Here is a 12,450-nt window from a genome sequence, read left to right on the forward strand (position 1 = left end):
AGGGGGAGCAGGGCAGACTATTGCTGAAAGAGTTTACAAGGGAAGAAGGGGGTTCTATAACCTTTGAGAACTATGGGGAAGAGCCAGGCCTGCCAGCGAGAGCTCCGTTACTCAGGGGCCAGAGGCAGGCGTTCAATAATGAAACCGGCTGGTGAGTTGCTCATCCATTAAATGACATCCTCACCAGCCAGCCCCAGTTTCCAGCACAGTTGGGATGTTGTGCCACACCTCATCTTGTGAGATGTTATGTCTGATACTGTGTGGTCTTCCTGCCTCTGCTGGCCACAGGAAACTCAGGCTACCAAACACCCAATCCAGAGTCCATAAGGGGTCACTAACTGGGTGGGGGGCAGAGTTACCCGGAGGACCCCTGCAGGAATGCAGAGGTTAGAGATTGTCAAACCAGTCATATCCTGGCCTTGTGCAGGTGGTGGCAAAACGGAACCTTTTCCTGGGATCCTACTGGAAAAGCAATTTAAAAAGTGCCTGGGTAGCACGGGGCCTGCTCAGGGAGTGTGGGTCCGTGTATTTCCTGTAAAATGTTTGAAATCTCAGTGTTAGGCCCATCTGTAAGACAGCAGTAGGTGTCAGTGGGAATACATGTTTTTCCTGCAGAAGAAAAAAGTTAGCATGTTTGCATTTTAAGCTCATAAACAGCTGCAGCCTGGACCGCCATGGCAAGCACGTTGGGGCTGGAGGAGCTGAGAGCTGCTGTTTGCCGGTGCGCAGCAGCAGTTTCCAAGTTGTAGACTGAAATATTGTATACATCTCCAATTTCAATAGGACTTTGTTTTGTGTTTCTAAACAAGGAAATTGAGGAATGTCAAATTAATTTTGTAGTCCTGGTCATTTTTTAATTCCAGCTGGCCAGCTCGGCCTGGATTTGTACAAATACCGATTCCAGAAAATAGTCGAAGTACTAAACTTACTAAATAAATGTGTTTATCTTTCAAGTAGATTCAAGATGAAATACCCAGCACTTCTCCAGGGCATTTCTGTCCCTGCCTGTTCATTTTAGCAGCTTGACCAAACTAATTCCCTTCCCTTAGTGTAATATTTAAATGGACTTCTGGCATCTGATACATTGCCTGCTGCTCCAATTCCCTAAGAAAGTCATTTAAATAGATTTTGACTATCTTGCATCTACTATAAAGCCAATCAACTAAAAATCCTGGTCACTTCTCTCTAATTTTAGATGAGCCATGTGGAATTATTGGCTTTTGAGAAAATTCATCTTATCAGAGCTGAAAGTTTTGGATTTAATTTTTAACTATCTTTTTTTTTCTTTCCCAGCAAGAAAAATGAATGAAAAGACAAATAAGAAAGTGTTGCCATACGAAATTAGCGAGCTGTCAGATAGATATAACTACTAAATGAAAGTCCACATTAAACTTTTGGGGGAAGATTCTCATTCCGCCTTCCCTCAACTCCAAGCCTTTGCTCCACTCCACTCATGCCCAATCTGAGAAAGGAAAAGAAGCAAGTTTGACACGTATCCTGCCTTCCAGGAATTTGCGATCCAGTTGAAGAGACAAGCTCTACCCATTCAGAGGGTGGCTTGTGTGATTTGGGTTTTCTGCTAGGCACAGGATGAGGGGTGCAGAGGGGAGGGGGGGAAATAGATCCTTATGTATTGGCTGGGGACCAGGACTTGGGGGTATTATAATAAGTTGGCCTGAAGGAATAGCGAGAGGTGGGTATGTGAAAAGCAAGGGAGGAGATGCTGATAACAGCATAGAGATGGCAAATATAAGGGGGAAAGTGGCCACAAAAGTGAGCAATGGAATGCCAGGTGCAGTGGCTCACACCGGTAATCCCAGTACTTTGGGAGGCCGAGGCAGGTGGATCACAAGGTCAAGAGATTGAGATCGTCCTGGCCAACATGGTGAAATCCCGTCTCTACTAAAAAAATACAAAAATTACCTGAGCGTGGTGGCACGCACCTGTAGTCCCAGCTACTTGGGAGGCTGAGGCAGGAGAATCACTTGATCCCGGGAGGTGAGAGTTGCAGTGAGCCGAGATTACGTCACTGCACTCCAGCCTGGTGACAGAATGAGACTCCATCTCAAAAAGGAAAAAAAAAAAAAAAAAAAGTAAGCAATGGAGAGCAAAAGGTGGAGGTGGTGGACAGGGACTCGGCCAGTCTGACTGCATCCCCAGAAACAGAGAGCACCCGGTGGAGAGTGTGGGGCTATGGTGGGGAGGCCTGGAGTGTCGGGCCAAGGACTTTAGATTTTTTGTTGTAGCCAGTGGGACGGGGTTGTCATGAGATGTGGTGGAGGACACAGAAACCTGAGGCAGAGAGGCTCCTGTTCTCCACACTCTGGGGCCTTGGGTGGTGCTTATGTTAAATCATGACATGAGTCACCAGAAGGAGAGCCACCCAGATGCGGGAGGGCAGAGCATCTCTCTGAGTTGGGAGTAGGGAGAGAATGCTGCAGACTGGAGTTGTCTGGGAAGGTGTCTTGGAAGACGAGGATTTTGCCAGATGAAAGGGAGTAGTAGGAAAGTTATGGTATTTTGAACCATCTTCTACCACAGGAAGATGATTATTAAAGCAGCACTAGACCCTACCTTGGCTGTCAAGATGCATGAATAAAAATACACTTGTCACCAAATTTACTTCCTGTTCTCTTTCTTCCCGTTTAAAATAGTAATTGATGCTTTCATTTTTTAAAACAGATGTTCTCAATTTTTCAGCATGTTGTGGGGTTGCAGAGTATGCGTGGGGCAGCAGCTGGTGATAACATCTTTTATTTTTTAATTTTCTGGCTGTGGATTGGAGTTAGAATCAGGATTTAGAAATGGGGAAGCCGTGGCTTGTGGCCTGCATCCTGACGTCTTACATTACATCTCAGGTAGCAGTTTGTCCTTATGAATCAAACCTGCCATGCTACTGACAAATAGGAGGTATTTTTATATTATGTAAGTTATACCTGCTTGTGGTAAAACAAAACCAAACCAGAAGGTTTCCTTTTCTCCTAATTTGTCTTTCCAGAGGAAACCACTGTTAACAGTTTGGTTTGTATCCTTTCAGTCTTTTTTCCTTTTCAAATAATAACAGTGGTAAGAACTAACCTTTACTGGGGAATCTGGACATGCCAGACACAATTCTAAGTGCTTTACATATATGAACTCATTTAGTCCCTGTGCCAGTCCTCTGAGGCAATATGACTGTTTTCCCCATTTGAGAGGTAAGGAAACTGAGATGTTAAGTAATTTTCTGGAGCTCACGTAGGTAGTAGGCAGTGAAGCCAGGATCAATATCCAAGTGTTTTGAGTCCTAAATCTGTGCTCTTAGTTATGACTTTATGCTGCTGCCATGAATATGTATAGTGCATATACATATTACTACCTAGTTCTTAAAAAGATGAAATCATACTATAAGTGTTGTTCTGTGGTTTGCTTTTTTTGATAAACATTAATAATGGGGACATTTCCCCATTTCAGTATACATAAATTTAATTCTTTTTAAAATGTACCTACAATTATACTGATGCAGCATCATTTTCAAAAACGATACTCTTCCTTCTGGCCATTTGGGTTCGCTCCAGATTTTTGCTATTATAAACAATATTACAGTGAACATCTCAACAATAGCAGTAGCAACAACTCCCATTAATCCTGAATAATGTGCTTACTGTGGGTGGGGTCCTATTCTAAACCTTTTCCATGTATAAACTCATTTAAACATACATCTTTATATAAGTGGGCTAGTGTTTCCATAGGCTAGATGCCTGGAAGAGGGACTGGTAGGTTAGAGGCCAAGTGCATTTAAAATTTTGATTGCAATTTTCCTCCCCAAACAGGCAAGTATTTATTAAGTGTCAGCTCTAAATGCAACACTCTCTTAGGCATTCTTTGGAATGCACAGACACATGAGATAGGGGCCCTCCCACAGGTTTACAAGAGTGGAGAGACAAGCTGGTACAAGTCGCCAGGTGATGAAAACAGTCATTCCACAAGGCAAAGCTGGTGGCATATGCTGGGAGCACTACAGGTGTGTAGAGAGCAGGGAGGTCTGTGAGGGGTGGAAGGTATCAGGGGAAGCTTCGGAGAGGAACTGGGGCTGAATGAGGCTTGGAAGGATGGAAAGATGGAGGGAAGGGATTGGAGAGCAATCCTGGGGAAGGGCCAAGAAGAACGAGGCTTAGGCGGGAGGTGGTGTAGTTGAAGAATGAGACAGTGAGTGTGTGGGATTGCCATCCTGACTGAAGCAAAGAGTGTGTTTTGGGAACTGGTCAGCCAGCCGACCATCAAGAGAAGAGTAGAATAAGAGTAGAAATGGACATCCACCTGTCACATGACTAAATTGTTTAACACAAATAAAAGCTAATCAATTAACAAATAAAGCTAATCAATTAGCTTTATAAATGAAACTAATCAGTTGCTAAACTGTGCTCTATTCTTCTGCCTTGACATAAGAACCTTTGACCTGGAACAGGTTTGAATTTAGAATTTTCCACTCCATGGACTATGGCACTGGAGGGTGGTGAATTACATTTCCCGATCAGTGCCAACATAAAGAGAATAGGGCTTGTGATAATCAGATATATTTGCCCAAGTCACTTGGATAAGTTTTTCTCCTCTGTCAATGCTGAAGCATGCTGGTGCTGGAGCAGGAAATCACAGCCCAGAGAAGGTGAGCAGGTGCCCTGTTCACACAGAGCTTGGAACTTCTAATCTCTGACCTGAAGTGAGACATTGAAATAGAAATCTTTCTCTTCCTCCTCCCTCCTTACCCTACCCCCAGCCAACAAAGAAAGAAATGCAGGTGCATTTAACTTTGCCTGTAACTTTCTGTTCTGCAATGAAAATGGCCTCCTGTGTTTTTGTTTCACAAGCACAATTAAAAGTCTAATTTCAAAGCTACAATAGGGAAGCAAGGGCGACGGTAAGAAACCCAGAACTTGATGCAAATAATTGAGCCATTTTTAATTTGTTCAGTGTGATCAGGTAGGGGGAAATTCTATATTTAAATATAACCAACCACCTTGAACCTTGTATGGAAGTAACTGTGTAAGAAATGTTTGGTAACATGTTGCTGAAGTTGTAAAATGTGTACCTCCCAAAACAAGGATATTCAAAAGTTAAGTTTCTCACGGTGATGTTAACACATCCGCATCACGTTGCACATGCTGTACAATTCTGCATCATAAAAAATGGATTTACAAGCTTAAGTACTACTCGGGAATATTACATGTGTGGAATGTGGCTGGGTTAATGTCACTGTGAGACCCTTAGCTGTTGCCAAGGAGGTTTCCTGAGCCTCAGCTGGAGCCAGGCGGGGGCAGACTGGAGAAAGCCGCTGCTGCCTGGGCCTGCAACTTTGCCTAATGAACAAAAACACCATTTTGGCCTCAAAGATCTTGAGCTCCACAAGCCACAAATCACAACGAGGAAGAAATCAAACATTAAGGTTTCTCTCGGATTATTATTGACCAGAACGGTCTGGAAATTATAGGATCTTTCTAAATGTGGGCAGGGGCTTCCGTGAGGTCCAGCAACACAGTGGCGTTTGCTTTTACTGCTGCTATTTCTCTGTTTCTGGTTTTACTTACTCTGACCCCTCTCCACACCAGAGCCGGTGTGAGAGCTGCTGTCACCTGGCCTTTCCCAGAGCTGGAGGGAGTCCCTGGGGGACGAGTTGGGCGGCAGGTGATGCGTGTAGACTAGGGTGTGAGATTTACTCCAGTCCAAAAGGGCCCTGGGATAAATTACACATGTCCGAACATATCCATAGAGGAGGAGTTGAGTGGAAATAGGCTTCAGGGGCAGCCAAGGAGGGAAAAACGTGAGGACAGTGTGTATGTGTGTGTGTGTGTGTGTTGCTTTAATGATGGGAGGGAGGATGCAAGGCAGGACTTACGGGTCCTAGCCAGCTGTGCTCCACCTGGTCCGTGAGGCAGTGTGGAGTCCACCAAAACGACCCTCAAGCCTGATGCCAGTTCCGGGAGCCCCGTCGGCAACTCTGCTACCTTACACTCCTCTCCCCGTGGAACTGCCTGGGGGTGCTGGCATGGGGACATGAAGGATGTCTGACAGGAGAAACAAGCATTTCAAGAGTGTGTGGTTGGCTTCGCTGTCCTTTTGGGGGAGGAACTGGAATCAGTCAACAGGCAAGTTAGTTGTTATTGCACACCTTTTATGTATTCTGCTGGGCCGCGGGCTGCGGAGGGCACTAAAGAGGTAGAACATCCTGCTCCTCTTGAAGACGCCCAGCCTTTGGTCCTGTGACCTCAGGCACATGCATAATCTAAGCGGCAGCCCAGAACTCATGACAGGTGCCCAGTTCCTTGATGCCTCCTGAAGGAAATGCTGCAAGCTGTTCAGAGGATGGAGACTACATGGGGGTGTTCGTAGGCAAGGAAGGCTTCAAGAAAGAGGCAGCCCTAAGCTGCTTTTCAAAGAAGAGAGGATTTAGACAGGCAGAGAGAAGTGGGGGTCACTCAATAGAAGTAAATTCCGCAAGCCCTGATCTCTATCCCTATAGGGAATGGGGCTCCTAACAATAGCTTTTTTTTGTGGTCTGAATTCAGGCTCGACTCCCAGTTCCAGCCTGAACACTGGTCAGCTGAAGACAACGCTGCCACCTTCATCTCTTCCCTGCCTGTCCTGCTTACAACAGTTGCAAGAAGTTTATACCCACATTAAGCCCCCAGAGGCAGGCTGGCTGCCAGCCTTCGCCACTGGTGCAGAGAACTGAGTCAACCACCCGTTGTTCCTGGCTGCTCCCCCTGAGAAGCTTTCCCACCCTGTTCCCTGAGTCGAGAGTCTTGGCTGGGCACCTGCTGCACTGTGGACGTGCGGATGCGGCCTCCAGAAGGGGGAAGGGAGCCCTGGCTGGCTTTTCTGAGATGTGTTGAGTGGCTTGCCATTAAAGACTGTTTCCTCACTCAGGCAGCTGCATGCCCCAAGTGAGTGACTTCCTCTCTCTGGACTCAGTTTCTGAATCTGTAGACAGAGAGGGTGGACCAGATGGTCTTGGAGGTGCCTTCCAGGTCACATCTCTCCTGTTCTAACAGTAGGTGGAAGCAGGTGAGGAGGGCAGTCGGGCAGAGAGGAATGGAGAGGAATTCCCCCACAGAGGCTCTTGGGAACCACACAATTCCCCATTCTGGTGCCACCTGCTTCAAGGGTGTGAGTGAGAGCAGTGCTGGCCTTGAAGCCTACATCGGTGGGTAGTCTGGCCTCCCCAGATGTGTCCTTAGGTGTCATGGGATCCATATCTGGATCATCAAGGAGACCTCACTTAGGCTTCTCTTGACTTACCAGGAAAGGCTTAGTCTTGCTTCGGGCAGGCAGCTGCCTCTGGGGCCCGGGCCTGTGGCCCCAGGGGAAAGAATTGTTGCCCCAAGATGCTCATGCAATGTTGTGTGACTGTGGCAAAGCTGTGCCATTTTAGCTGGGATCAACACGCTAATGGGCACAGGTCCAGGGGGAGTGCAGGTGCCTTCCTGGGTGCAAAGTGGCCCTCATCCCCGTAGCACACAATGTCTGCACAGCTGAGGCTGGAAGGGACTGGCTGAGGGCCGTGCTGGTGTGGGCAGATCCCTGGAAGATCACCTGGGCCATCTCCTCATTCTAAAGATGAGAAGAACGAGGCTTGGAGAGGATGAGTGTCTTGTTGAGGGTTGCACAGCAAGTTGGGGACACAGCTGCAGGAAATCCAAGTCTCCTGATTCCTAGCCCATGATATTTTCTCTCCCACCAAGTTGAAAGGCTGAGGTGATGGGAGGCCTGGCATACCACAGATGGAAACTTGCGTCGTTGCCCCCGGGGCTCAGATGATTCTCTAAAAATGTGTCTGAGGAAGTGAGAGTGCAGGGCCTCTCCTCACACGTTGGAGCTGTAAGTAGGGCACGTGCTTTCAGCTCCAGGCAGGACTGGAGAAGGTTATGGAAGGGCAGCCAACCAAGAAGCACTTATTTAAGCATTTTTATGTGCCTAGCCCTGAGCTAGGCATAGTAGGGCATAAAGGAGCTTTGAAGGACCCTCCCAACACAGCAATTTCACTGCAGCTGGTGAGCAAATTTAACTCACAAATCAATTACAAAAACAACCTCATGCAAGCTACAGTTTGTGTAATAAAATGTAAGAACATATATTTGTATTTGCGTAAAGGAAATCTGGAAGGATATAAAAAGATAATAAAAGTGTTAACTAAACAGTTTTGTGATGGGGTGGGGGTGAGATTTTTGTCCTTTGTACCTTTTAATTACAAAATTATTTTGAACTATGTGAATGCATTTTCTTTGCAAAACGTTAAATACAAACAATAACAAAAAACCCAGACAGCTAAATGTGAATTGGGTGGCAAGGGGCCAAAGGGATTTGGGAAAAGCAGAGTTCAGAAGATGTCGTAGAGCTGATCCAGGTTTCTGGAAGGCCAGAACTGGAAGAGACTGTTGGCGTTATTTTGTCCAACTTCCCATTCAATGCTCATGTGTTTTGTACAACAGCCAAGACATGGACCTTCGAGAGTCCCTCACTCAACAATTCCTAAATGCTATGGCGTGACAGTGCTAACCTAGGGGTCACAATGCACAGATAGGTCGGTCCCTGTCTCAATGGCCTTATGTTCTCCAAGTGTACCCTTGACTGAAGTGCCAAGGAGATTCTGATTCCTAGGGAAAAACAAGAAACACAGGAGTTAAAGGGCTTGGAAGGAGGATAGAATTAGGGAAAGCAGCAGAGTTTAGTTAGGATTTGAAATAAATCTCAAAGGAGGGGTCAAGTTTTGACAATCGGAGGGCAGGAGTACCAGGTGGTAGGGATATGGATAAAGATAGAGACAGGGGCACGTTCTCAGGATTAGCAGGGGACTAGGCCAGGTAGGGTGGAACAGTAGGGTGGGAATCTGGGTGAGTATATGTTGTAGATTGTATTGACTGTCAGTTTGAGGTTTTTTTTTTTTTTTAATTCAATAGAACATGGAGAACCAGTAAAGATTCCTGAGCATGTGCTTGAGTCATTCTTCTTGAAATTCTCCAGTGAGTGGGAACTCCCTATTTCATCCAAGAACTCATGAGGATGAGCTTCTTGGAAGCAGTAGGAATTGATCTGGGGCTTCAAGGATCAGAATGTGGAAGGTACTCTGGGTGGAGGGAAGAACGAGTCTAGTGTTAATGCGCACTGGGGAAGGATTTTGAGCATGAGAGAGCATATCCATGCTGTGCGTTGGGTAGACAGCTGTGGCTGTGCTATCTAGGATAGGCTAGAGGAAGGGTTGCTTGAAGCAGCATGACAAGTTAGGAGTCCCTCACAATTGTCCTAAGAAGAGATTCTGAAAGCCTGACTTAGGAGGTAGTAATGGGAATGGAAAGGCACACTGGAAAGACTCATTCCTCTCCTATCCCTGAGGTCCTCTTTGCTTGGATTAGAACAAAACAAAACAAGACAAAACAACCAACAAACTTTTGACTCACTTGCCAGTCTCAAGGGAAGAGACTATCCTTAGCTCAACCGTCCAAGATCTCTGTTTACTAGATATTTTCCTGGGTCATTTCTTTATTTCCTGTGCCACTGGCAGGGGGTGGCAGCTGTGGTCACCCTGGCCCTGGTGTTTTTTGGCATTTTGCTGCAGTTTAGATTGTGTTGATGGTAGGATAAACATTTCCATCCTTGGGCATCTTGTTCCATGCCAGAGGAAAGGTACTCAATGGTGTTGAAGCCACTGATACAGCTGGCCTCAACCTTCTCATCTTGCATATGAGAAAATGGAGGTCCAGAGAGTTAAAGAACATGTTCAAATCATGTGGGGAGAAGTGGGGACACAGGAGCAGAATTTAGTCCTTAGGTCTTGGACTTTTTTTTTAAGTATACCTTGCAGTTTTTATTGAATAATGCTAGTATTTACTGACCACATACTATGTGTCATACACTGTGTTAAAGCCTTCATTAATTTCATTTAATCCTCTTATGTTGCTATAGGTAGGGACTATCATTATCTCTATTTCTTCAGATGACAAGCTGAAGGTCAAAGAAATTGAGTAATTTTCCCAAGGTCATGTAACTAGGAAGTTGCAGAGTCGGAATTTGAATCCAGGTCTATCAGACACCATGTATCTGTCCAAGTATAAGGAACCCCCCGAAAATTACTTATTAAAAATAACTCTGACATCTCCAGCCAGGTGTGGTGGCTCACGACTGTAATTCCAGAACTTTGGGAGGCCAAAGCAAGTGGATCACTTGAGGCCAGGAGTTCGAGACCAGCCTGGCCAACATGATGAAACCACATCTCTACTAAAAATACAAAAATTAGCCAGGTGTGGTGGTGTGTAGTCCCAGATACTTGTGAGGCTGAGGCAGGAGAATTGCTTGAACCTGGGAGGGAGAGGCTACAGTGAGCTGAGATCATGCCACTGCATTCCAGCCTGGGCAACAGAGGGAGACTCCATCGCAAAAAAAAAAAAAAAAAAAAAAAAAAAAAAAATTAAAAAAGAAATTGTGATATCTCCAATAGAAGTTCTACTTTTAAAACATTTACTATGTGAGTAAATATATAATGAACTCAGTAATGCATTTAGGTGAACTTGCATTTTAATAATCAGTATCTATAAATGTTATGGAATATATACTTTTGGAAAATAACGTTGTGAATTCACGCAAGACATGATGGAAATGAGTTTTAGAACTTTCAGTTGGGTAGAGGAGGTAGTAGGTAAGGTGGGGAGGATGGTTGCTTACGAAGTACATACAGTAAGGGGTCATCTCATTGGAGTGAGTTTCTAAACCTTTTCAGGTTTCTCATATAACCTGACCCACCGGTGTAAGGGTATGAATGAAGTCACACATTTCACTGGCTTGTTACTCCTACCTGCAGAATTCATGACCTCAGCCCCACTGCAATGTTTACTAGTACTTCTGGAATGCACGGAGTAGCATCACATGTAAACAAACTTGGACCTGCTGCTGGGCTCTGTCTATTCATCATGTGTCTTGCCCTTCTCCCTGGTGCCCTGCTCCATGTCCATGTGCTCGCATGTACTGCTGTGCTGGAGGCTGGTGGTCTGTGGAAAAGCAGAGGGAGGGATGGACAGGGAGGCCTTAGTAATCTTTGTTAGAGGTATTTGTTAAAGGGGGTCCCACAGCAGGGCTGCTGGAGCACCAATGAGTTACACAGCTTAGAAAAAAAACAGCTCTTTCCAGTTTTTAATTAAGTATAATTTATATTCAATACAATGCACAGATCTTTAGTGTTTAGTTCAATGGATTTTGATGATTGTATATGCCCATGTGATCAAAAAAGTTACAGAATATCCCAGAAATTTCTTTTATATCCCTTTAGAGTCAATTCCTTTGTTCCCCAGAGTCAATCACTTTCTAATTTTTATCATCTTAGTTTTCTCTAACTTCTCCTAAATGGAGTCATACCATACATACTTTTTAATGTCTGGCTTCTTTAACTTGGAAATATGTTTTCAAAATGCGTCCAAGTTTTTGCATGAATCAATAGTTTATTCTTAATACATGCAGTTAAATTGTATTCCATAGTATGGATGTGCCATAATTTGTTTTTCTGTTCTCCTATATTTGCATAGCTGGGTAGTTTCCAGTTTTTGACTATCATGAATAAAGCTGTTATGAACATTCTCTTACAAGTCTTTTTTGGAAGGATGCTTTCATTTCTCATGTGTAAATAGTAGTGAAATTGCTGGGTCATAGGGTAGATGTCTATTTAACTTCACAGGAAACAGCCAAACAGTTCTCCAAAGTGGTTGTACCATTTTATATTTGCGCCAAGCAGTATAAGAGGGTTTTATGTCCTCTGTATTGACTTCAACATTTGGCATTGTCAGTGATTTTCATTTTAATTATGTGAGTAGGTTTGCAATTATGATTTTGATTTGCACTTTCATGATTATTTTGAGCACCTGTTCATATTTAATTGACTCTGTATATCTTGTGATATTTTAAAAAAGTCTTTTCCCTATTTTTTTAACGGTGTTGGTTTTGAAATTTTTGGTTTGTAGGCATTCTTTATGTATGGTGAATACATGTCCTTTGTCAGATATTTGTATTGTAAATATTTGTTTCCAGTCTGTGGATTGCCAATTCAATTTCTTAAGGGTGTCTTTTGTTGCACAGAACGGTTTTTTTTTTTTTGACAATGTTCCAGTAACTACGGGTGCATAACAAACTATCCCACATATTTGGCTTAAAATAATGAAAACATTTATTTTGCTCATTAATCTATATTTTTGGTAAGAATCAGTAGGGATAGACTGCTTTTGTTCCTTTTGGTGTCAACAACTTTATGGTAAGCCTTAAAATCATGTAGTAGAAGTCCTCCAACTTTGTTATTCTTTTTCAAATTGTTTTTGATATTTTTTGCCCATATGAGTGTTAGAATCAGCTTGTGAATTTTTCAAAAAGGCATATGAAATTTTGATCTTAATGATATTGAATATGTAGATTCATTTTGAGAGAATGAGCATTTGACAATAT

Source organism: Gorilla gorilla, chromosome 12 (assembly GCF_029281585.2).
Source record: "Gorilla gorilla gorilla isolate KB3781 chromosome 12, NHGRI_mGorGor1-v2.1_pri, whole genome shotgun sequence".
NCBI classification, from domain to species: domain Eukaryota; kingdom Metazoa; phylum Chordata; class Mammalia; order Primates; family Hominidae; genus Gorilla; species Gorilla gorilla.